The following is a 26031-nucleotide window of genomic DNA, read 5'->3' as shown; positions in this document are numbered from 1 at the left end:
GAAAACCCCAGGTATTGACAAAGCTGAGGGCAATCCCTTCTGTGAAGACTAGTTATAAGATGTGAGGAACGGATATTTTCCACATGGGGCTTCAGAGATAATTGTTTGACATGACTTTCTAGAACACCTTGCACAGGTTTTTACTTATGAGCAAGAAGCAGTGACAAAAAATGCTTATAAAGGCCAGAAAAACCCAAACCCACCTTTTATTCACTCAAGATCATTCACATCAAAGGAACCCATCATTTCTTTTATGCAAATACTGTGGGGATTGCTTCACCCAGGACTGGAAAGCAGCCAGGCTGCATAGCATGACAGCTACTCAGCAGTCCACAGCAAAGCTATACACCACGAAGGAGCAGGAATGGATTGCTGGTTTTAAATCTGATACACATTTGTAGCAAATGTTGAGAAAGCACTTTGCTTCTGTGTTTTGACCATACCTTCTCTAATGTGCAGTTTCATGAGCCTTATGTTATAGCCTCAAATCTTCACTTTTTTCCCTGTATAAAGTATTAAAGTAGAATGTCTCTACATAATTAAATGGTCTTACAGAACTGTGTGCCTACTCCATCTCTTAATAGGTGCAAAATGGCATCCTTACCTTTGCAACCAGTATAGGAGATTTCTCTATGCTTGTTTACTAGACATTATTTCCAAAAGAAGCTAAAGGGTTTTTTTGATTTTGGCATTTTCTCACAACATCTCTAGCACCTCTTAATTTTTTTCTGTCATGTGTGACTTCTCAGGCCTGCACATTGAAGAAAATGACTGAATTCTTCCAGCCTGAACTCTTTATTTTAAGAAAAAGAAAGCTGAGCAGAACTGCAGCCTGCTTAATTTTCAAACACTAAAAATCAAACCTTGCAACTTGTTAATTTCAAAATAACCTTTCTTATAATAAAATTTTTACTGCTGATAGTATTCTCCATTTTTCCTCAAGCATTTTCCAGCTGGCTTGAGGCAATGGATATTCTGGCTTTCCAAATAGAATCTCGATTCCTATGGGGGTTCAGGTCCCACCACATGCAGATATAGAAGCATAAAGTGTTCTCCACAGAAGATCTTTCCACTGAGCGTTAGTGAGCAAACCTGACATTAGCAAGTAGGGTAGCTACACCATTTATATCTTATATAAGAAAAATTGAGCAGGATCTAAGGAATTAACTGAAATGAGAACGTATGCAGTCTCATTCTTTCCTATCAGGAAGAAAATTCTCAGATGAGAAGTTATTTAATCATGTACTTGTTCCAGAACCTGAAGCTATATCATCTCAGTTTATTTTTAGACTTCCATTTTTAAATATCAAACATGATCCCTGCAACAGAGTTGCATTGATGTGTATTTAAATACTTCTGTACAACAAGTTAAAAAAAAAAACCAAAACAACTTTGTGCAGGACAAAGCGGACACAAAGACTTCTTTCCAAAGAAATGTCAAAGTGCAGGTGACATCCCCTTCATTGTGAGGTGTCTGGTTTCTTCTTGCTTTTTGAATATTAGAGTATTTACAGAGCACACAGGGAGTAATGTTCCTTGTTCTTCAGAGCTTTTACAGACTATAAACGCAGCAGAGTATTTATTTCTTTTGGTTTGAGAGGTAGTTGGGGTAATGTTCTCTTTAGAAATTCTGCTTTTGAATTACAGTAAAATGAAGTGGTCAAGATTTCCTTTTTGAGTTGTATGCAAGGAAATATGCATCACAGTTTAATCTGAATGTGTTAAAGACATACTTGTCATAGCAAATAGTTTCACTAATTGGGTGTACAAGACTGTTTCAGTTATGGCATCTTCTATCACTTCATGAGGCATTTGGATTTTCCAGAACAGTTCTTAGTTATCCTCTCTACATGTAAAAATATGTTTTTAGAATTGTCTCAGTGATTTTGGAGTTCAGCTGTATTAAGGTAAGTCTATACCTTGTGTTTGCAATCACTTTTTCCCAAAAATGTACTTTAAAATTAGAGCCTTTGGTTTTGGCCATGCAATTTTCATAGCAAAAAATGTAGAATTATGGAGTAACAGGCTGAAAAGGTAACAGGATGGATCAGTGCTGCAAGGCAGCACATGGCTTAGTTGTGGAGTTCTGTGTCATGGTACTATGCAAGAGATGCCTTTAGAGACATTTGATACATCAATGAAAGTTAGAAACTTGGGTAACTATTGGATGCAGTGACTAGAATGAAAGCTGTTGTGTACTCCTGAAAACATTGAAGGCACTGGGATATGTGGGGTAAAGGTTGCTTTTTTAAAATTTGATTAACATGTTTTTAAAATTAGATCTTTTTTACTTGGTCATACACCTCCCTATTACCCTTGCTACGCCTTTATTTGATTTGCTCTTGGTTTCTCATATTTGTATCAGTATGCTTCTAATTGGCTTGGATAGAAGCCTAGTGCTGGCTCCACAGATGGCTGAAGACACAACGGTCAGGTTTTTGCTTCTCTTTTTTTGTCTTTATAACAAGAGATTGCAAGACATGGTATATTTGTGGGCCCCAGGTAAACTTAAATCTTAACCAATGGTATGTTAGAGAAACACTCGGAAAATTAGGAAAAAAGTTCACAAAAAGAAGAGGAGCAAAATGCTCAATAGATGTCCAGAATATGTATTTAGAACTGTAACTCACCCTAGACCTTGATAGGTTTATGCACAGCTATGTTCTTGATTTTCTTACAAAGCAGGATCACAAAGCTGCTTTTTCAGTGATGAATGCTGTATTATCTGATCCCAAAGTGATAAAAATGAGTGTGTGCCCAGCTAGAGATGATTGATAAATTGTTTAGCTGAAACTCTAGATTAGTTTTCTTTGAAACACATTATTCTTTCAGGAGCAATTTCTCTGGAGCTCTATTTGATTACAAGGCTAGAAAAGAGGAAAAAACCATGTATGTCTAGATGTTTAGACTTTTGCTGATTTCTTGAAAGCACAGTTTTTAGAGGCTTCTATTCTGCAAACAAGAATGGCAGAACAAAGATTTTGCAGCCTGTCAGAGAAAGAATGGATATGCTAGAGATACACTTGGCATCTCTACTCAAACCTTGCAAGGGTGGAAAAGGATCTGGAGAATACTCATTTGCAGTCCCTTATGAGGGGTTGTCAAGGTTGCCACAGCATTGTGGTTCATGGACACCGGAAGGAAATTCCTGCCTTGCCAGCAGTGGGAGCACACCAGGTATTCCTACTCAGCCATGGCTCATGGCTTATGTCTCTTTTATGTTGTTCTCAGTAGAATTGGACACTTTGCTGGATTTTGGAAGGAAGAGCAATACTGGTAATAGCTACAAGGGAGTTTCAACAGTGTGTTTCCATCTTTACTATTGGCTCTCTGTGGTATTCTCATTGCTAACAAACTCAGTCAGACTTCTATAAACATGAATTGTGTGTTGCATTCATTTCCTCTCCTCCCCCTGTCCACCTCTGCATGCGTAATGACTGAAACCAAAATGTTTTAGAAAGTATTGAACTAGTATGTGGGTGCTTTTTTCTGAGTTGTTTTGCTTGATTTTCCTCTCTCCTACTTTTCTTTGACCCTGTCTCCTACATCTTTGATAGGGAGCTCATCAGGTTGCATCCCTTATAGACAATTTTGGTCACATGCAGTTCAGGGTTGTTGAAGTTGCACTGCTTGTGCAGCTCAGGACGTGTTTCCTTGTAGGAAACATCCTGTTGCAAATAGCTTCTCATGACAGGCTTGTTAATCTAGTTTCCCAGAATTTTTTCTTGTGAAAAGCTGATTTAGAGAGTTGATATGTTTATTTTTTTTGCCATTATGAATTCTAAGTTAAGTAAAATCATTGCCTTTGAAGAACTAGTAACACAGTTATGTACAGTGATTTAGTAGATCAAGGTGCCTTACAGAGATACAGATAATGAAAGAATATTGTGCTCCAGGCAGGTTATACTAACCGAGCCCTACCTTCTACAGAGGCTATTGGACTTTACAGGCCCCTCTCTCAGCCTGTGTCCATAGCCTGTAGGTTTAGAGAGCTGGACTGTGATCAGAGGACCAACGGTTGTTACAGATTTGTATATTTTTAGCGCTCTGTGTCATCCTAATTGATGGACATAGATTGGCGTTATATATATTAGGCTTGATTCCTGGGATATATTTGGCTTATTTAACAATGCTATCTTTAGAATATCATCAGCATGCTAATCCTCATTAGTTGTATGAATGGCATATCTTGGTGTCATTTAACTAGATGAATTGGTTCTGCCAGCCTATACTACTCTACTGGGGTTTTTTTAAGCTCATGTAGTAGCCATTTAAAGTATAATAAAACTAAGAATTTTTCTTTATATCTTATTTTCTTATTTTAAGCCTGTGTTGTTATTAAAAGGGTGAAATTTTAATGGCTTTTTTGGTCACAACTTTCTGTTGTGACCAAAAATCTGTTCGTTTACTACCTTAGCATTTATCTCTCAACATACCTCTGTGACTTCTGCTGTGACTGAATATTATGTAACTGTGGATTAGTTTGATATGTTGCACTATAAGGAAAAGAAGGAAACATACCTTCTGCAGCTTATCAAGGTCATCATTACAATTTGCAATATGGCTTGGCTAAAATAAGTCAGACAAGTATCATATTCTGCTAGTAGTTGAACTCTTCAGGGATTTAAGGATGGGCACTGTAGCCTAGATGAAAGCCACATTTGGGACTTTGTGATGTCTCAGCCTATTGAGATGCAGATAGGCACAATCATAAGTAACAGTATAAATGTTATTTATAACATGCCTGCTTTCTCAGCAACTGTACCTTGAGCACATACAACAGTCTTCTGTTTGTTTCCTAGTAATTTGTTAATAATTTGTCAAGTTAAGCTCATGCTCTCACTGTTCAGCTGATGTTTGGGTGAATGTTCTACAAGTGCTCCCAGATCTTTCTGAATATAGTTTTCTGAATATAATTATAAATATCATTATAATGAATGCAAAGCTTGTTTTGAAGTAGCTATGTTATTTTGCCACTTTGCTGCTTAGTGTTTTTTGGGCTATTGACAAATATCATGGGCGTAACATTTTATACAAATTCTTCTAGGATTTCACAGTAAAAGTTGATTAGTAAACTACTTACCCCTGATTTTTTAAAAGAAAAAAATCCAGACTCTGAGATGTAGTGGCTTCTTCAGAGCATCATGCAAGAGATGTTACAATTGGGGTATGAGTGGCATATGAACAATTAACCTGCAGATGTGTGAGTAGGTTAATCTGCCACTGATAAGTTTTTTTTGGTTTTGTTTTTGTTTTTTTTTTTTTTTTTTGTTTCAATTAACCTGTGCTCTTTTAGCTACATTCTTCAGTCTAAATCACTTCAGTGTGCTACAGCTGCTCTAATTGAGGTAAATTGCAAACACAGGTGAATTTAGGATTTAATAGTGAGATTGTGGAATAACAAGATATTGAGGACAGGACTCTGCTGATTCAGACAGGAATCTGTTCCTTCACGTGGGAGAGAAGTGTAGATTAGCAGTGTGGTGGGTTCATGGTGGTATTGACCTTAAGGACGCTTTTCCTTTTTTGATCTGCAAAAAAGGCAAATGTGAAATTGGTAAATCTAAAAAATTATTACAGGAAAGTGGATGAAGGTGTGGTTATGACGACACTTATGTTGTATTATTACCTCAGAACACTCTAGCACATTTGTTTAAAGGAATTATAGACATAATATACCTTTTTAAAAAACATTTGGATTTCTTTGTTCAGTAACCAAATAGAAAAGTAAGATGGGACAGTGAGATACCATGGTGACACTAAACATTGAATGAGCAAATTGTGTGGCCAGCAGAAATGCTGTGTGATGTAATCTAATCTGCTTGTTAGTGCAACCAAGAAAATGCTTGAGAAATTAATTTGAAAAATAAGTGGAAAAAGATGTTTAAGGATGTTGTAGAGCAATCTAGGTTGAAAAGGATCTTTGAAAGTCACCTGGTCCAATCCTACTCTGAAGCAGAGCCACAGCTGTGGTTCTTGAAGTGTTTCTCATAGCTGTGCTTATAGCAAGATGCTTAATGTGTCACATGAGAGAGAAACAATGGCTTTAATTTTAGTTGTTCCAGAATGATGGGTAGAAATGGACCTTGTTAATGTAAAGGCTATTCATTTGAGCAATGCCTAAATTTAATCTGATAGCTAACACTATGGTACTCCAAAGACTGCAAAAGCAGAATAAATAAAGCACCATGGTTCCACATAACTTTTTATTTCAGTGTAAACTTTTAATGTTGTATTTTTAATTTTTAAAAATGAAATAGCATTTAAACCGCCTAATGAGGCCGGAGCCAATGGAATGTTTTGAAAGGGAAGAATGTTTTGGCAATTCTGCTTGATACATGTCAGAATATTTAGAGTCTGATCCAGGTTAGAATTGAATCCATATCCCCCTACTCCCATGAAGTTATACATTGCTAAGGCTGCTTCCAAAAGCAAAATATCTCTATCTGGTTTTTCTCTCTGTCCTGAGTGCTTAAACAAGCTAAGTGCAGTTTATGTGTGAAGAATTATTTAAGTGTCTTCTTATTTATGTGTGAACAATAAGTTAGGTTCCTTCCAAGTACAAGTTAATCACAGAGATAACTTTACTTGATGTAATTTTTTGGGGGCATCCTAGGAGAAAAGGGGTGGAGAAGAGAGGAGCACAACTGCTGTTAAAATGCTTGACTTCAGCAACAGCAGCTCAAAATGCTAATGAAAGGACATTAGGTTTAATGTCACTTGAAGAAATTAAAGTATATTTGACCTTTTGATCATCAAATACATGATGCATCCTACCTCTGGGGAAGTGTGTTTACATAATGAAAGGTTTCTAGGGCTGAACATCAAAACAGGCTTGCTCAATGTCTATCTGGAGCAAATCACCTTGCCCTTGGTGATGATTTATGTTTTTTTCTCCATTACAGAGGCTGTGTGCTAGCTTTTGAAATAAAACGTGGGACACTGCCATGTCTGTTGTTGTTGCCAAGTACTTACACTGACCTGTTTCCATCACTTACTCAGAACACATTTTCAATCTGGCTGAGTACAGTGCAGATGTGAAACAGTTGGATATTCTTAAATATGGTGTGGGGGCTTTTTGTTGTTGTTTTTTTGAAGACACTGCTGTGAGGCTCATACAGCCCTGACACAGAGGATGAGGAATGAGATGTGCTGGCAGTTGAGAGCTGATTGCATTGTGACACGGAGACATCATGAGTAAGAATTCTAAGGTAATGCAGTGGCCCTAAAGAGTCCTGAAGATAATCAGTTAGACAAGGACTGGGAAAAGGCTGAGGCAAGATATTCAACTGATTTCCCATCATTTTATGGTTTTATTATCAAAAGGAGTTTTAGTTTGTCTTCCTGTTCTCATGCATCCCTTGCATATGATGAAACAAAACTAGTTTTGGGAAGAGAAGTAGGAAAAGCTTGTGTGGTGAAGTGGTTTTGGTGTTATGAGAGAAGGCTTCTTTCTTTGGTCTGTAGACCTGCCCGTGCATGGAGACACATCCTGCAAACTATTGAGCCACGGTAGGACAGACATATAATGAAGGTTCAAAAGGCCAGAAATTTTTTAATGGATGGATGTTAAAACAAGTTTTAATGTTTACCATGGAGCCTGAAACAATCCAGTGGGAAATGCTGCGTCAGTGACTTGTGCAGCTGCAGTGTGAATTTACAACTGGTATATATTTAGCAGACTGGGGAAGAATTATTTCCTGTATTTTCCTATGAGCAAAGATGCCAAAAAATATGATGTTTGTCAGGTCCCCGGAAACCTCTGCTATAAACAAAAGTTCAATGTAGGTTTCCCAAATCCTTATCCAGTGCTGAACTGATAAAAAAATTGGATATTCATACAAATCACATTGATTGAATTTTCCTAACATAATAATGATCCTTTCAGAGGTGCTGTAGGTTGTGTAGCAGGAGGTTCCTTTCCTTTTGGGGTTGCTTTGCAAAAACATCTATGATATTGCAAGTCCTAGTTTACTTTTTATGATATTGTATAAGCTAAGGGGTACTACCCCAGCGAAGTGTAATGCTTCTCAGATTTAAAACACCAGCTCTTCTTCATCGTGGAGACCTTCAGCCTTCAACCCCAAAGAAAATCCTGTTGGGACAATGGATTAGTTTACAGCTAATGATGTCTAAATAAAAAAATCAGATGCCACAATAGAGCTGGACTGAGAGAATGGATCATCTTTCTCTTTAGTCTTTTAATATTTTCAGGATTCTTTGTTAACAAGCCTATTGTGAGTATTCCACTGGTAATATCCATCATCTGAGCTACCCTCTTCCTGATTCCGTGGCTTACTCCAAAACAGTCTCTTGAGTATGAAGCTCTCTTCTTAATAAGTACCATCTTTCAAGCTGATGTTGATTGGCATTAGGCCATGTTTGCCTCTCCTGGGCATGTTTCAGTCTCCAATATTTTGTTTTCATTGGGTTTTACTGCTTTAGCTTTTTCTCACTTTTAAGTTCTCCAATAATTTAGGCTCTCCTGTGATTCTGCCAGCCTTTTTGTACTTAAAACCAAGCTCAGTCACTTGGCAGGTTTTCCCAAATGCTCAGGTTCTGAAAATATCCCCGACTCTGAAGCAAAATATGTAGAGGGGTTACTTTTTCAAGTCACGTTTTATGTTTCATCCCTTAGAGCCACTTTGTTACAAGTCGGAATTGCTTCAGGTTGGCTGTTTAAAGAGCTCTGCCTAAGCACTGACTTTTCTTAGAGTAGAGTGAGAGTAGGACTGAATGAAATGTTATGGAAATTTACTTTGCTGCTTTATTCAATGGGGAAAAACAGCTGTTGATATTTTGCAGGAGATCATAGAATCGTGCAATGATTTGGGTTGGAAGGCACCTTAAAATTATCTAGTTGCAGCCCCTCTGTTATGGACAGGGACATCTGCTAGACCACATTGCTCAGTGCTCCATCCAACATGCTATTGAACACTCTCAGAGATAGCATTCACAACTTCTCTGGGAAACCTGTTCCAGTGCCTCACCACCCTCATGGTTCAGAATTTCTCCCTCTAGTCCAAACTAACTCTCAGTTTGAATCCATTCCCCCTTGTCCTGTCACTACACCCCTTGTAAAAGCTTTCTGGTAGGCTCTCTAGAGGTACTGGAAGGCCACAATTAGGTCACCACAAAGACTTTATTTTCCAGGCTCAACAAACCCAATGCCCTTGATCTTCCTTCATAGAAGAGGTCTTGCATTCCTCTGATCAACCTGGTGGCCTCTTCTGGACTTGTTCCAACAGGTCCATGTCCTTCCTGTGCTGGGAACTCCAGAGCTGGATGCAGCCCTGCAGGTGGGGTCTCACCAGAGGGGAGCAGGAGGGTACGATTACCTCCCTTGATGTGTTGGACAGGTTGGGCTTTCTGAGCTGCAAGTTTACATTGCTGGGCTCTGTCCAGCCTCTCCTCCACCAGAACCTCCAGGCTGGTCCATTCATCCCCTAGCCTGTGGTGAAAAGCAATTTAGTCTGTAGGTGCACAAAGCCAGTAGTGCTCTCCTTTATGTACATGTGTAGCGAGGCTGGTTATAGTGACTAGAAAAAAAATCTTATTTACATCTGTTTCTGTATAGTGAAGTAGGTTGCAATTAATTAGGAAGTTTCTGGTGTGGTAAAAATCATCATATAGGAGGAATGCAAACATATGATTTTCAAAGAGGAATTGAATTCCATATGTGTTATGCTCTCTCCCAGCTAGGAATTAATTGCAACTTTAAAAGAGATTTGATTATGTCTGTTTAAAAATTAAAAAAAAAAATCAGCAACAAACCCCAACTCCCTCCTCTCTCTGCCATGCATAGCCACATTTTCAATACTGAGGATATTTAAACGATTCTAATTTAAACTTTTCTTTCATTACTTTGCTCAAGTTGAGAGAGTGCTTTGATCAGCCTTTGAGTTATATAATTTATTAGAGTTAAGGGAAGAGGATAACCCTCAGATGTCTTCTGTGGCAAAGCACTGATGCTGAAAATGTTAAATGTTTGCAGACTAAGAACAGCTTAGCTGGAAAGGCCAAAAAAGAATAAATAAAATGTGACATGTTTTATTTTGTTATTTATTCCCTAGTAAGAATACAAAACAAAAGTAAAAATAAATCACATCTTATTCAAAACATGGACATGAGTTGTCTGGAATGCACTTCTTTGTGGTAGTATCCTCCCACACCAAATATGATGTCAGGACCCATGCAGTTAGCTTTAAGATTGTCAGTACAGCAATTTTGTTAAATTGTTCTAGCTTCTTAATATATACATTGTAAATCCCATTAAGGACACTTGTATATCCTTATTGGTGCATATCAGAGGCGGCTGCTCTGCTGCATTATGTCCATTTGTGGTTCTGGTTGCACTTCCCATAGCTTGGTACTTGCTGCTTTCCTAAGGTGTTTCAATCAGTTGTGCTGTGTTTAAGTGTGGTATAAATCTGAGCACCTAAATCCATAATTCTTTGGCTGCTGGTGCTGACAGGATAATTAGGAACAAGAGCATTCAGATTTGCCTTTCTAATTCATTGTGGGGGCACAAATTAAAACAGTTGAAAACATCGTGTGCAGACGATGTGTTGGCTGACAGGGTGAGTTAGAGTGAGGAAAAGGACTATGCAACAAGAGTTGTATGCATCTGGGTGACACCCTCTCTCCGAGCTGCAGAAGTAGCTCTGGTGGTATAGCTGCTTTTTGAATAGCATGATCTTCCCATTTAAGTCCAGTAAATGGATAAGAATAACTGGCCCTCTCTCAGGTGCTGCTGAGCATCAGTTAAGCTTACTGAAATGACACACCCTATGAAATAACGTTAGAGCCCGGCTGTTCTATAGAGGGAATTAATGTGCAAAACTGGAAAATGGAAATGCTGAGGTCACTATGTGAGTAGTATATTTTAATGCACAGTGCTTGAAATTCAGTCCTAGCTTGTGGGAATATCAGCCCTGAAAGATGCTGATGGACTTGCAAATGTGATGTTTATTGCTCATCATCCTCATTGTTTGCTTGGTGAGGGAATACATCACAACAGAGTTACTACCAAGAGTTACAGCAACAGCTTATGCTGCTGTTGTCTTCTCAGAGTGAAGCTATTGGGATGGCAGGCTTCTTTGTTCCTGTATCAGACCTTTTCATGTAGTTAGGTGATTTCCTTGGCCTACTAATTTAGTGTTCATTTACACCAGTTAGCAATCAACAGTAATTTAATTCTGTTCTTTACTTGGCTATCTGGCAGGCTCTGGGGTCCTTTCTCTTTCTAAATCTTAACAGTGGTTTAAACAGAACAATTTATGTATGCTTAGTTTTGCCTCAGTGTTGAGTGCATGCCAAGATGATTTAAGGCACTCCTGATCTTATGCTTCTGTGTAGAGTTATGTCAAAATCTGGCTCTAGGTTAGGTTCTTATTAGTGTTACTAATTTCTGTTTGAACCACATACAAGTAGAGGATAGGTGCAGGATGGTGTAAGTGTGCTAACATCATCTTCATTTCCAGAGGGAGAAGATGTAAAACATGTGGTAGTGCTATTTACACAATAACAAGCTGCATAGAAAGGGTAAAGTGATGTTTGAGTAGAAGGTGGAAAATGGTAATATGTCATCTGCCAGTTGCAAGGGAGGAGAAAGTGTAACAAAATGTGGATTAGTCTTAGGTGTAAGTATGACTAAATGGAATATGTTTGAGTCTTATGGGACATGCAACCAGAACTACAAGTACAAGATGCAGAGGACTAAGGGCCAGGAGAGATCATCTGATCGGATCTAACCGCCTGTATTCATCAGGACAAAAAACCTGATAGAAACAACACACAGGCATTGATCCCCACTGCTTGTTTTAATTTGAAACACATCTTCCCAAAACAGTCTTGATTTGAAACAATAAAAACTTTTCCATTTCTATTTTAGTTGCCACCAAGGTTAATCAACGTCACTGTTCAAAAACCAAAACAATACTATTTTATTTTATCTTCATTTGCTAGCTTTTCTTGCAGGGTACTATTTATAACTTTTAGCATTGGTTCAAAGAAATCCTTTAGGATTTTGTACTTTTTATGAGAAGATACCAGCATAGTCTGATTTAATAAATTTAGCAGATTTAACCTTTAAAGTCTGAGAATTTTCTCTAGCCTTTAAAATGTTTTTTTTTATTCTTTCCTGCACCTACTTAAACTTTCAACAAATTTAAAAAATAGTCTGCATCCCAGATCTTTATGCAGTATTTTTAATTATTTGGTTTCAACCAGAAAAACCTACCTTTTGCCCCTTCTTTCTCTCTGAATCCACCAACTCTTTTTGAATGGACAAAGTAGTTGTTTTCATAAACAATTAAACTAATTTTTAAATCAGGTCTCTGGGATTTTCAGTTTTCAGTTGTAATTTCTGCCTACATCTTTCCTTTCTCTCAGGTTATTGTATAGTTTCCTCAGTTTCAGGGAACTGTGTAAAGCTCAGTGACAAGACCGTGCTTTGCTTAATTCTTCCTCCATATTTTACTTTCTCAACTGATCCCTACTGCATTTTCTTTTTATGTGTGCCTTGCAGCCTTAACATTCTTCAGCCAATTTCCATCAGATGATCCATAAGAAATGGGATTTTTCCATTCATATAATCTCTTCAACAAGACTGCGATATGAAGATCCATGCTACCAAAATCCTCAGCTTCACCAGCCATACTGTTCACCTCATGGCAGGTGAGCAGTGATGTATTTCTTAGACAGGAATTTGGCTTGGTTTTTCCTCTTCAACTCTTTCATAGTCCGTGAAGTTCTTTAATGTGTCATTCATTCATGAATTCTTTTCCGTTTGACGTGCAATGGAAAAAATGTGATCATTAATAGAGATATAGAAGATAAATGAAGACTCAATAAGAATATGATTTGAAGCAAAACTTTTTTCTGTCCTGCCTTGTTTATTTTTTCCTCTGTTATCAAAATAATTTGGTTTTTATTCCAGTTTAGGATAGTTGGTTACTGCTTTTGGTAAGAACTTTGGACGGATTGTGGAAAACATTGTGTCATCAAGTTTTTTTTAGAATTTGTCTTAAATCTTATGGGATGTGATTTAATAATTTTCTGAAATTAGTTGTCAGTACTAACTATATATCCCCCTGTATATATCCAGCTACCTTATTTTGTTTGAATAATTCCTGCAGCCTATAATTCCTTGGTCTAGTGGTATACTGTATGATGGTGTTTCAGTTGAGTGATTTTTTTTTAATTTTCCAGGAGCCCACAAATTTGAATAAGCTTCTTTGTTTTGAATTTAGATAAGAAAAAATAGCTATTGTGACTGTCTTTTGCATACCTCACTCCATAATTTTTCCTGTGTGCTGCCTTTATTTCCTTCTTTTCTGAAATATGTCCAGCTGCTTCAGCTTCCAACCTCATGGAAAGTCCTCCCCCCTGTATTCCTTCATTCTCATCAGCTTTTTATTTGTACCCTCTGATTTTGCAATATTTTTTAAAAATAGAGGGATTGTGTGTAAGTAGTAAATCCACTGTGAATTCTAAATATTGAATATCTAAGTGAGAAAGAAACAGGCCAAATGGAACTTCAGTTAAAACAAATAGTACACTTGGAAATTATATTTTCATTCCAATCTTTAAATGGATGGGGGAAGGAGAAGTCAAAGTTAAGTTGGAATATCATTTGGGAGAATACAACGCAAGACTGGCTGAATTACGAAGAAGAGGAAAAACTTCTTGATTTTTTCAAGGGAACAGAAAACCAGATTCCTGAAAATGTGAGATTTTGCTTAGGTCATGCCTCTTTGTTACTAGGTGACTTGATATACTGGGCACTCTGGGGTCTGTTGAAGTTTCTCTTGATGTGTGTGTTTGCAGTGGGGAGCAAAGCAATTACGGCAGTAGGCTAGGAATATGTAAGCTATGGGGCCAGTGGAGAGAAGTCCAAAGAAGGAGTTGTATCAGAAAACCACCTGTTGAATGTGTGTGACTTGACACGTTGGAAGAAGGGGCTTGTTTTGGTTTTTACCCCTTTGATTTTAAGACGTGCTGGGTGTGCACACAAATGTTCATGGAAGTGCATTCCTCTGCAAGAAGCCTGTGCAGCAGCTGGGCTTTGTCCCTGTGCATTGTCAGCATGCAGTGCTTAGCAGACTTCTGCAAAAGTTCCTATATCACAGTGGCATATCATTTTTAGAGGAAGAAGGATTTGAGGCAAGTTGCATGGGGTAGTGATGGTCCTCAGCCTGCCCTGTTTGGTTGGTTCCCTGTGTTGGGTGACCATCCTTCCCTCGGATGTGCACAAGTGATGGCAATGTGACAGCAACTTTCTTAGTCTCATATGGGACCAAGATTTTGAGTTTGAGTGTCAATACCTCATTTCAGACAGTCAGTTGAAGGGACAGCATATGAAGGAAAGGATGATGTTGACTTTGTAAGGTTTCTTAGAACTCTTTATTGCATCTTTTGCTCTGCTGCATTGCCCCGATGAGTTCTTAAATGCTTTGCACAAGTTCGTGTATGGGCAGAAAAGGGAACTTTTTAATTTTTTTTTTTTAACTAACCCCAAGCATCTTTCAATTGACTTCAATTTTCGTGCTTAAAGCAAGTGTTCAGGCAGACTTCTGGGGAGAGCTCTGTGGAAAGGTACACCAAGCTGGTTTGGGACTCTTGCAATTCAAGGCTCCCTTCTGTCATTGATCTGGTCAGGAGAAGTGCAACTTTGCAGCTTAGGGCCCTGTGGCTTGTGGATCTTTGCTGGACAATGAGAGAGAGAGAGGCCCATGGTATACAGCAGCAGAGGCCCAGTTAGAAAATAAAAGTGCTTTCTTCCTTACATGCTTTGGCTTACAGGATAGGAATACTTGAGCTCCACAGGCACACACAAACAATATGCTTCAGGGAAAGACCACAAATATGCTAAAAATCATAATCTGATAAATTCAGATGCTTTCAAAATACAAATGTCCTGTCATTTTTTTCATAACAAAAATGATCACTTAAGACTTTACCAGAGCTTAAATATTCACAATGTAAACATCAACAAAACTGATGATTGTTTCAGCACCTAATGTGCCTTTCACTGTAGAAATAAATATTTTGGCACCCTATCTTTCCATATGATATTTCTAATAGGAACCTACAGTGCAGAATCACCATTTGGTTAGACAGCTGAAGTAAAGCAGATTAGATATGCAGATATGGAGACTTCTTTTCCAGACACTTTTCCATTTCTGAAACTCATTTTGTTATCGCTATTTTAATCTTTTCAATGCAATCAGAAATTTCTTTCCAAACTCCTGAGCCCATCTTCTCTTGAAGAATGCAATAGTTTATGACTTCTCAATTTTTTTCCCACCCGAGACCCAAACCAGCTGCAGGCTACACTTTGTTTCTCCTTCTTCCCTCCCTCCCAGATGAAAATCCCAGAATCTTTGGTCTTGGCAAGAAAGTGCAGCACTTTTTTGCTGTGGGTTATTGGGGGCTGGGTGTAGAGGAGTGAAATGGAATTGGGTTTCCATGCCTGCCTGTACTGCATGTGCAACCAAAAGCAGCTGTTATGGAGTGCCCAGCTGCATTAGTGGGGCTAATTTGGTACATGACTGGTGATGCGCCCCTTACTGCTCCTTTGTCATGGTGCTGGCAAGGTTTGAGTTAGTTTCTTAGCCAGTTCTGCTCAGTATAGGATCCCTCTCCTGGAGACTGTTTCTGAATATGGTTTGTTATTTAAGATGCACTGATCTTAGTAATTTATGCTATTGTTCCATAGATGTATCATTTTTCTGTGGCTTCATGTTTCTACTGCCATTCAGATCATATTAAACATGGTTTTTCCTTTTTAAATACTAACATCTAGGATTAATTTAATCCCACATTTTTTCCTGGATAACTCAAAGTTTTGGATGAATCACTTCCAAAAAAATATGAACATGTCCAAACCTCAGCCTAAATGTGAAATTAAACCAGGATTCAATAGGTTTGGAGTAAAGCCTGCTCTTGGGCCCTCCTCAGAGTACACACTGAATCAATGTTGAATCTGTCCTAACAAGTCTGACAGCCTTGCTGCATTGCCTAGTACCTTTGGATCCTCTGTGTTTGGGAGTTTCTTCTGCGTGATCCATATCTGAAGCATAGCAAACTCAGACAAGCAAAACTTCTGAGAATTAGATGGAATTAGTTAAATAATGGAAAGGGATCATTTCTGAAACCTGATGTTGCCAATTTGTAGCTTGTTTTTCTTGCAGGTATGACTTCTCAGTACGTTTTTCAACAAAGGGAAATGTTTCCAAAGAATTTTGCACTTTAGGCTCCAACTATTTTAACAGAAAGAGTTGAAAGCAGTTGGACCTCCCTAGCAAGAGAAATATGGGAAGGCACCAAATAAAGTGAGCAACTGAGTGTGACATGCATTCAATGCATGGCACACCTACAAAGGAAGGAACTTGTAATTTCTCTCTAAGGCTGAGTTAGGGCATCACTTTATCAATGTTCTTCTGCTTTGCAGTTTTTTGGAAATTCCCTGAATTTTCTCTTAGATCTAAATATGACTGCTTGTGCAGTGTTCTTTTATCAGTTAGCATTACCCTTTTGTTATATATGGAAACTGTATTCCGCTTTTTTTAAGACACATCTGAGGAACCATGAGAAGTTCTATGTTACATATAAAACTGTAGTATAGTAAGCAATATAAGTATTATTCAGCTATAAATCAGCAGAAAAGCTTACACTTTCATTACACTAAAACAGAACCATCTGCAATGCCACCTAATATGGATGAAAGGAGCACACTGGAACTGGCAGTTGTTAAATGGGAAAGAGAGAAAAGTAAGGGTTGTAAAGGCCTTGGCAATTTCACTGAAAGGGACATAATTCTTTTTCTACAAACTGATGTTTAATTTTATAAAAAAAGGAACATGTAATTGATCTGGGGATAGGAAGAGAAAGATAGTAAAGAAAGCAAGAATTAGGAGGAAGAAGAGTAGAAACTTCAAATTGCTCAGAAGTTATTTGAGTTGAACTATATTTTGTAATCCACCACTAAGAGTGATTATTTGCTTACCTTGTAAACATCTGAATTTTTTTTGGTTCTCCACTAACAGTGTAAATTCCTATATTTCCTTTTTTTGAAGTTAAAATGGGTTCATCATATGGCTGCTGTTTTTCTTCTGGTCTGTTTCTGTTCTCACTGAGGATCTCCTTTTCTCCTGTTTTTCACAAACTTTGCAGTCTCTGCTTCCAAGATATGTGTATCTCTTTCACCTTGTTTCTTGATAGGAATCCTTTATCTCTGCCTTTCATCTCTCTTGCTTTCCAGTATGGAAGGTATATTTTATTCCTCCTCTTCTTCCTGCCCTTATGATGGGCTGTTATCTATCACTTACCCTATTCTGACAGACAAGTTGCAACCCTTACAAAGGTCAGACCTTGGGGTGAGATTTGTGTCTGTCTCTGTCTTCAGAGAAATGAGAAGCTTGTGGCTGTGCTGCTTTCTGAATTGCATAGTAAAGCAATGCAGGAAAGGAAGGGAGGTGTAACAGGTAAGTCATCTGTTGTCCTGACACAAGGCTCCAACAGGGTAAAGTTAAGGAAGGTGAGCTGTGATCCTTATGTGCAAGTGTTCTGTAGCTCATTGTCTCTCCTTTGGTTTGGTTCACAACAATTTTTATCTAAATAGACTTGATATTTATGTCTCAGTGTATATGCTATCATGAAATACACTGTTTTAATTGTGAGTGTCAGTTTGGGTTGTTGAATGCAGTGTCCTTGCCCTTAACCAAAATAAAAACCAGACACAGTGCACACACACGGTGCAGGGAGGAACATGGATATAACCTTATGATTATGTCATCTAATATAGTTGAAGCCACTGGTGTTCACCAGCACTGGGCTGTGGGCCAAAATTCAGCCTCAGTGCTCTTCTAGGGGCTGCATAGAGTTGTCCTGTTGGCTACACTCCCCCCTTTTCTCTTCCCTCTGCTTCAGTGTCTGAATTAAGCAGTTTGGCAGACAGGAGAATTAACTCTTGTAAGACTGGGAAAGAATGTGGAGGTAAGAGACTCCAGAAAGGCTGGGGTCTTCCAGGCTGCATGTAATTGTTGCTGCTGTAAATAATAATTGCTTTATGCCTAACATTTGGGAAAGCCTGGGGTCAATTGTGTGTTGATGTTTTACAGCCTTCTGAAAATAGTGGAGGAAAGTAGTCTTTGGCAATGATAGCTCTGCAATAAAGCAAAGGTGAAGGGACACCAGCACCTGTTCTCATCATTGCTGTCTCCTTTACCACACACAAAGCACCACCAATTTCACTGTCACAGAGGCATAATCTTTGTTCTGTCTGAGAACCTGATTTTCTTACAGTGTTCATACTTTTGTAAAGCCTAGAGTTGCAGGATCTCAAATACCTGTTCCCTGACAAAGCAGGAGCCCTCATGACAAGTTTTGGGGGTTGCTGAGAAGGCAAATGGCATCCTGGCTTGTAACAGGAATAGTGTGGCCAACCAAACTAGGAAGGGGTTGCCCTCTCTGTGTGGCACTGATGAGGCTGCACCTTGAGTGCTGTGTCCAGCTCTCGGCCCCTCACCACAGGAAAGACATTGAGGTGGTGGAGTGAGTCCAAGAAGGGCAGTGGAATTGGTGAAGGATCTGGAGCACAAGTCCTCTGAGCAGTGGCTGTACGAGCTCAGGGTGTTCAGTCAGGAGAAGAGGAGACTTGGGAAAGCTGACTCTGCCTAAAAAGGTTGTAGTGAGGCAGGGGGATGGTCCCTTCTCCTACATAACAAGGCATAGGATGAGAGGAAGTGGTCTCAAGTTGTGCCTGAGGAGGTTTAGGTTGAAGAAAAGATTTCTTCACAGAAAGGATTATCAAACATTGGAACAGACTGCATGGGGAAGTGATGGACTCACTATCCCTGGAGGTTTTCAAAAGATGTATAGAAGTGGCAGTTAGGGACGAGGTTTAGTTGTAGACTTGCCGGTGGTGGGCTAACAGTTGCATTCAATAATCTTAAAGGTCTTTGCAAATCTAAATTATTCTGTGATCCCATAAGTACCTCTGGACATGGTTAAATGGGCATTATTATTCTGGAATTTTAAAGTGTCCTTCACTGCTTGTTTTTATTCTGATGTTTGAATGTAATTTTGGGCCAGTGAACTCTAGTCCTGACCATCTCTTCAGTGTACATACAATACATTTTTCTTTATTCCTTATTTGTTCTTCTCCCTTCTTGATATCTTGTCTTTTTTTTTCTTTCACATTAATCTTTTACTTTTTTTCCTTCATATTATTCTATTGTCTTTTCCTCTTCAAATCTTTATTTGCATGACCAAGTTCAAGCTCTCCCCATTGTTACTTGACATTCACCCTATTTCTCTTCACCATGTAAGTGTTTTCATTGCTTACATCAACTCTCAGGTCAGCATGCTGTCTTTGTTTTCAGACAGAAACCTTTTCACTCTGCTGGGAACATGCAGCAGCCTTGCTTTATTGGACAAACTGGGAAGTGGTTTGTGTTGTAATTTCTGGGTGGTGGGTCAGCATTGGCTTCTGTGAGCTCCTGGCTCTCTGAGAGGTGCTGTGCTGCCTGCTCCATGGTGTGTCTTCTCTGCTCATTGCCAGATCACAGGGACTGTGTCTTGAAACTGCTGGAGAGAGAGTGGAAGATGCTGGCTACTGCCCCCAGAGCTGCAGCCAGCAGTTTGTGTGGGGGATGTGTTTTCCAATAATTCAGTATTCTCAGAATTTTTTAAAACTCCGCTGAGAAGGAATGATTTCCTTCTGCTGACCTGTCAGGATGGGGCCAGAACTTCAGCTGGGGTTTGGGCCTGCTGCAGAGCAGTACCTTTAGTAAGAAAGGCTCAAATTGTTGGGCTTCTGAAATTTTTTTTTTACAGCCCTGATTTTTCTAGGATGGTGGTTATCTCTGTGCTGAGTACGTCAGCAAATAAGAAGGACATTGCTGCTGCCATTTAGCGATCCTATTTTTGTGTTTGAGAGTGTGTGGGCAAAGCAGGACCTGGACAGAGGCATAAAACCTCTGGGCAGGAAAGGTGTCTCTGTGACAGCTTGTGCTGACAATGGAGTGTTTGTTCTGCAGCGTGGTGTAGCTTCAGGCTGTGCAGTGGATTTAGCTCAGCAAGTGCTGCTTGCCTGGAGCACAACTGATTGCTTTGGAGCTTTTGCATTAATAAAAGTTAGTCCAAGGGCCACATCTCCATCTTCTCACTCCAGAACAGCCTGCTGTTGTACCAGTGGAATTACTGTGTGCTCTAGACTTTAAATCCATAAATTGCTAATGCCAGACTGTTACGATGAGCAGCTTTTTGATATCCTTTACAAGTTAAAAAGTACTCAGGCCTGTTGACAAAGCAAAGAAATGGTGTCAAAAATAATTTTAAAACCTTTTGACCTGCAAGGTTTAAGAGAATTAGGCACAGATTCTTTGCTTTAAGCCTCTTGGTGACAAGAAATATGGTCCTATGCTAGCCAGTTTGATTGACAGTGACGTTTGTAGTTTCAGCTGCTAATACACTATGCTCCTTGTATATTCCTAGTGTGTAAATATAGAATAATATTTGTCACCTGGGTTGATGGATTATGCATAAGTGAGACAATGTGGTTAAAATTCTAAAGCATAAATGAAAAAGCATAAACTTTACATAACTCATAAAGCAATGCTTAATACTCATAATGAAGTATCCTTATTTTAATCAAAGGAAACTGTCAGACTTTAAAACAAGCAAAGATTATGCAGCTGGCATGGTGTGTGGGGCTTTTTATAGCTCCATGCTACTAACCTGCATCATTGGATTTTTGACAACCATAATAAAATGTATTGGAAAATTGATTAGTTTTAAGAGACTCCTCATAGCCAGCTGCTTTTATTTGTAAATGTCATGTATTCAGCCATTGCAGGCTTCATCTCTTCAAGAGGAATTCTTGGCTGAATGTGAACCTTTGCATAGGTATAAAAGCACTCTTGTTTCATATTCTTGAATTAGTTTTGAGCATTTTCATGTGTATTTGCAGAAGTAAAATTTTCCTAAAAGCTTTCCCACCATAAATAGTTGCATATTTACTTATTCCCACCATGCCATAATCACAAATTATTTGTGCTCTTGAGAGGTCATAAATTTGTAATAATACCAAGATGACTTTGTAATTGATATTTTCAGAAAATTCCAGAGTTTTTTTTTCAAGGAAAAGAGCACGGTTAAGTTATTGATTTTTTTGGGTAGAGAAAAGAGAATTTACCATGAAAAATGTGTTATCACCTCTTGAAATATGCAGTAAAATTGGCATTTTCAGCATTCTGCTCTTATCTTTATTTGCTGATAGAGAGAATATCCAGATTTTTTTAGCTTTAAGGGAAAGGCTATGGTTAGGTTCCTATTACTCAGCATTTAGTAAATATGAAGTACAAGAAAAGGAGACATAGCCCTGTACCTTTCACAGGTTTTGTTTAAGGAAAGCACTTTTCATTGCATAAAGTAATCTAAATAAATGAAAGTTCAAAACAGCATCTCTTTTAATCTGCCTTTTATTCACATAAAATTCTGCCTCCTGAAGCCCTTTTATAGACTAAGCTATCCTGCTGACCTGGGGGGGTTCTGTATGAGGCGAAGGACTTGCCTGTAAACCGGTATGTTTTTTGTAAACCACTCTGAAGCAGTTTCTGTGAGGCCACATCCTGCCCTTTGGGTGTATACTGAGTCCTAATAGATGTCAATGGCAATTTCATGCATGTTTTGCCGTGCCCTTCAGTATTGTTTTGTTCTATGGAGATATTATTGCAGAGTGTTTGGTTTCTGATTAGATTTTTTTTTTAAAATTTTTTTAAATAATGTGATGAGCTTTCTGTGGCTGATGGCTGGCATTTAACATAAAAAGCCCAGATTCAGAAGATAGAAAAATGGATATGAACATAGATATCAGCATGACTAAGATTATTTTATTTGGTTTTAGCAATGAGGAATTCAATTAGATGTATTTTATTATTTGTTCTGTTAGCTCACATATTTGCTTTGTTACTTTAGAAACCAGCTTCTGAACCCAAGCATGCCCACAGCTGAAATGAGGTGTATTCTCAGATGAAATGTTTTAAAGTGTTAGTTATCTTCAATGGATTGTTTAACTACCTGCAGTAGCTTCTTTCATATTCTTGAGTCTCTGCTGTATTCTAGACTGGAAGGTCCAATTGTCACATTACTTTGTGGCAGTTTGTGCATTTCTCACCTGTTCAGCGAAACCCTGGAAAGTCATTTGGCAGCATGAGTTAGAAGAGAAAGGTTACATTCCCTGCATGTACCTATTCACGCCATGTACCTATAGTTTGACAACATATACCATTTATTAAACCTTCTGGCTCAGAAAAAAGGTGCAAAGAATGTTGCTATAATAAGACAACATAAAAAATAGCAATAAGTTCTAAAAGAGATGATGACTAGCCTGTGTTTCATTTGGTGTGGAGGTTACTTCTCTAGTTTTTAGTAGACTTTTACTTCTATACCTGGAGGAATTCTATTTATGGCTAGATGCTATGGACCAGACTTATTTATATTGTATGGATAAAATAATTTAAGTAAAAAGAGAAATAAATGTAATTTTTATTGTTTTGTAGAGGAGAAATTGCCCTTAACTTTTTCTTATTTCATTCTTTTAGCCTGATGAGGTTTTTCAAAGATGGGAAGTTGAAAAGAGACTATTTAAATAAGATTCCTTGAGCTCCTAGCTGTCATAGGTGCTGTTCATAGAGTTTTAACCCTTCACTCTATGAATATTGAGCTTCATACCTTTTCAGGTTGCCTAATTTAGTGTAAAAAAAGTTATCTAGTCTGTGTGAGAAGATGCCAAGAGAAAAACGTTCTATTGGTTGACTACCAATTTTCTTGAAAAAAGTCTTTGCCCTCACTTCAATTTGTTTTCCTTCAGCATTCAGATGTAGACTTCTATTATAATTTTCAATTACTTGGTTAATTTTGGACTCTTGATACATTCTCAGAGTGGAAAAATAAAGCTCTTGGTCACTCACCCTTTGTGCATTCTGAGGATTCTGCTCTGTTAGAGATCATCCCCAGTATGCACAGTATTTTAAGATTTTAAGTTTTGACACACTTGAAAAGTCAAGTTCACCTCCCTCCCATATGAAAAGAACCCACAGATTTTTTTTTCCTGTAGGCTAGCATTTAAGAACCTATGTCAAGCTGTCCATGACAGCTCCATCTAGCAACCTCAAAGATTATGAAAGCAGCATTTGCACCTCAATATTTCTCTATCATTTTTCCCTTTCTCCTTTTCTAGTTGTTATGATTTTTGATTTTTTTTCTAATAATAACTCTGATACAGAAAAAGATCCTAACATATTTCTTATTTCTAAAAAAAATAATTAAAATGCATAATTTTTCTGTTCTTTGTGCATCTGATGGAATGTAAAGATTTGTGAAAATATATCCTGTCAAGTGATAGAAAAATGTTATACCTAGACCAGCTGCAAAGTGTAAATACAATCTGTGGTGTAAATTTTTCAAGTTCAAAACTGACAAATAATGATACAAAGCTTCTTATGAGCAAGCAATTCTAAAAATAAAGTAGTAAATGGGAATCCTTATTTTGCATGACAAATGAACAGAAATATTAACAGTTGATGGCTATGGTTGTCATCCAGTTTATAGCTTTTCATTTTTTCAATTAGAATTTAAAAATGCCAACAGAAGCAGATGTGTAATTAACCCTTTAAGGCCTTCCAAGTCTTGCCAGATTCTGGGTTGATTGTGTAAGGAAGACCACACCTTTAACTCTTCTATTTTGAGGGTTGAGATTTATTCTAAGAGGAAAGCTGGGGAAGTAGCTTGGCTGATAAGGGTAGACTGATGTGCCAGGACTTGATTTCTCTATGCTGTAGAAACTGGTGCTACTGATGTAATGCTGGAATCATGTCAATGTTGTGTAACTTTTACTTTGAAACACACTGCTCTGCTTACATTGAAAGATTGAGGCATGCGTTTTCTTCCCTCAGAGTTCTTGCTGCTTGGGTATTTGTTATATGCTTTAGAGGTCAGGCAAATTCCTGAAATGGACTGAATAATAGATTGATTTGGTTTGATTTTGTTGTTGTTGTTGAAGTCAGTGGTTTGCTGAATTAGAGAAAAGTCAGGCATCTCTGTCTGTTTAATGAAACCATTTCTGAAGTGAAGGGGAAGTAATAGAAAATAGGAAGTCATTAATTTCTGATGTTGTATAATAGCCCATCAAGACTTCAAATTATGTCAAAACCAACATAGTGCACTAATGTGTTAGAGTACAAATGTCAGTCTCTCAAACTGTGGTTTTTTCTCATTTCTGCATCTCTTGGTCTCATAATAAAGTGGTTTCTAGCTTTCAAAGGTTCAGTACCCTTGATTCCAAGTGCTGGATTATCCTGGACAGAATTATTGAAATAACATGCCTCTAAGAGATAATAATGCAATTCAGAGAAATGAAGTAACTCATGTTGCAGATGAACTGAATGTTTAACTTCACGTTTTAATAAGTAAAACCAGAAACATACCTTGTTTCCCATGTGCAGAATCTGTCCTGAGTCTGTCATAAGGTAGGGAATCTGTCCACAAGCCTATTATCAATCCCTGCTGACAACTATGATGCTGCAGTATCATCAGTGTAATCCCTAGGTATTTGACAGAATAGGGTTAAATAGCTCTTGTAAATTGTCATTTGCCCTTTGTGCCTTCCCATTTGGATGGGAGTGCCTTGAAACTGAACTCTGAGGAAATCAGCTGCATCTGAAGGAAGAACACACAGAAATTGGTGTGAACATGCTGTGTGTTCCCAGCAAGCTAAGCAGGAAAGTAAAGAGATCAGGACTTGAGGCTGCGAGAACTGGCTGTGCAAAACAGGGAGAAGGCACAATTCAAAGGGTGGGCTGCAGGAACGGAAACCTGGCTGCCCATCTATGTTCTGGCTTCTTGATGGGCAAAAGAAGAAATTATTATTGTAAATTTCCAACTTTGCTTGCAATGGACTGTTTTGGGTCCTTGATAATTGTACATTTAGTGAATGGATTGTGAAAGGTCTGAGAACTTATGTTCATATCAACCCGCAGTCAAACATACAAGAGTATAAGATCATTAGTGCCCTTCTACTGAGAACCCCACTGGCATGTTTTTCTTTCTATCAGGAGGCTAGCGAGAGAAAAGCTGCTGGGGCCTTGGACGAGCTCAAGGACTTGTGAGCACATGTGCCTGGAAAGTGACTCTCCACTGCAACAGCCTGTGGGGTGTCCTTGTGGGTTGTTATTTTATGGAAACCCTGATTTTAAGGTGGCTGCAGATGGTAAAGTAAGTGACATCATCATACCACAAAGAAAAAAAATGCTTGCCATTTATTTCTGTTACATGGTAACCACATTTCTTTCCCCCATTTTTGCATATATTTTATTATAGAATTGCTTTCTTCAAGGAAGTTAACAAATAAGTGTTGGGGGAAAACTAAAAGTGTGAAATACATCAATTTTTGTTCATTAATGTTTTCTTTCCAAGAGCTCTTTGCCCAGTTAGCTTTTATCTGCCCAATATTTACTGAACTCGATGCAGTAGCTTGTTAAAATACATTAAATGATACAAAAGAAAAAAATCCAAACACGAAGCCTTTCTCCTATTCTGTTTAAAACCCCACTCCATTTAAGATAACTGAGAGCTCTGTGCCACATGGAGGACACAGCGCTTTTGAAAGGAAGATATTTCCTTGTTATAGTAATAAGTTTTCCATTTAGAACATCCAGCTACTCTCAAGCTTCTACCAGCAAAGTAAAAGAATACTTTGCACCCATGGACTAATTTTAGCTAACACAAACCAAACATTTCCCTCTTCAACCAAATGACCTTGTGGCCACCCTAGAAGTGCTTATGTGAAACAGCACAGAGGCTGTTGGGAGGTGTTGATCCTGGCAGGGGGATGATTTCATGGGGCTCTGCTGATGTCCTGAGTCAGGTGATGTGGCTCACAGACCCAGGAGGCAGGCAGTCAAATTCATCTAGGCCATGAACTTGAAGTGCCCTGATGGAAACAGCAGGAGTGCCCCATGGCAA

At 38.4% G+C, this 26031-nt stretch overlaps 1 long non-coding RNA gene across 1 annotated transcript in view; it reads left to right on the top strand.

Annotated features, from left to right (window-relative positions):
• LOC132072782 (uncharacterized) overlaps positions 1 to 25576 on the top strand; it is a 58741-nt gene extending 33165 nt beyond the window's left edge. Inside the window, exons 2-3 of the long non-coding RNA XR_009418389.1 lie at positions 12530 to 12678; positions 25122 to 25576. This is a non-coding gene — a long non-coding RNA (uncharacterized LOC132072782). The remainder of the gene's footprint in view (positions 1 to 12529; positions 12679 to 25121) is intronic.
• Positions 25577 to 26031: the final 455 nt, after the last annotated feature.

Source organism: Ammospiza nelsoni, chromosome 4, assembly GCF_027579445.1.
Source record: "Ammospiza nelsoni isolate bAmmNel1 chromosome 4, bAmmNel1.pri, whole genome shotgun sequence".
Classification (NCBI taxonomy): Eukaryota; Metazoa; Chordata; class Aves; order Passeriformes; family Passerellidae; genus Ammospiza; species Ammospiza nelsoni.
The sequence above is the reverse complement of the archived record's forward strand: the minus strand, read 5'-3'. Positions and strand labels throughout refer to the sequence as shown.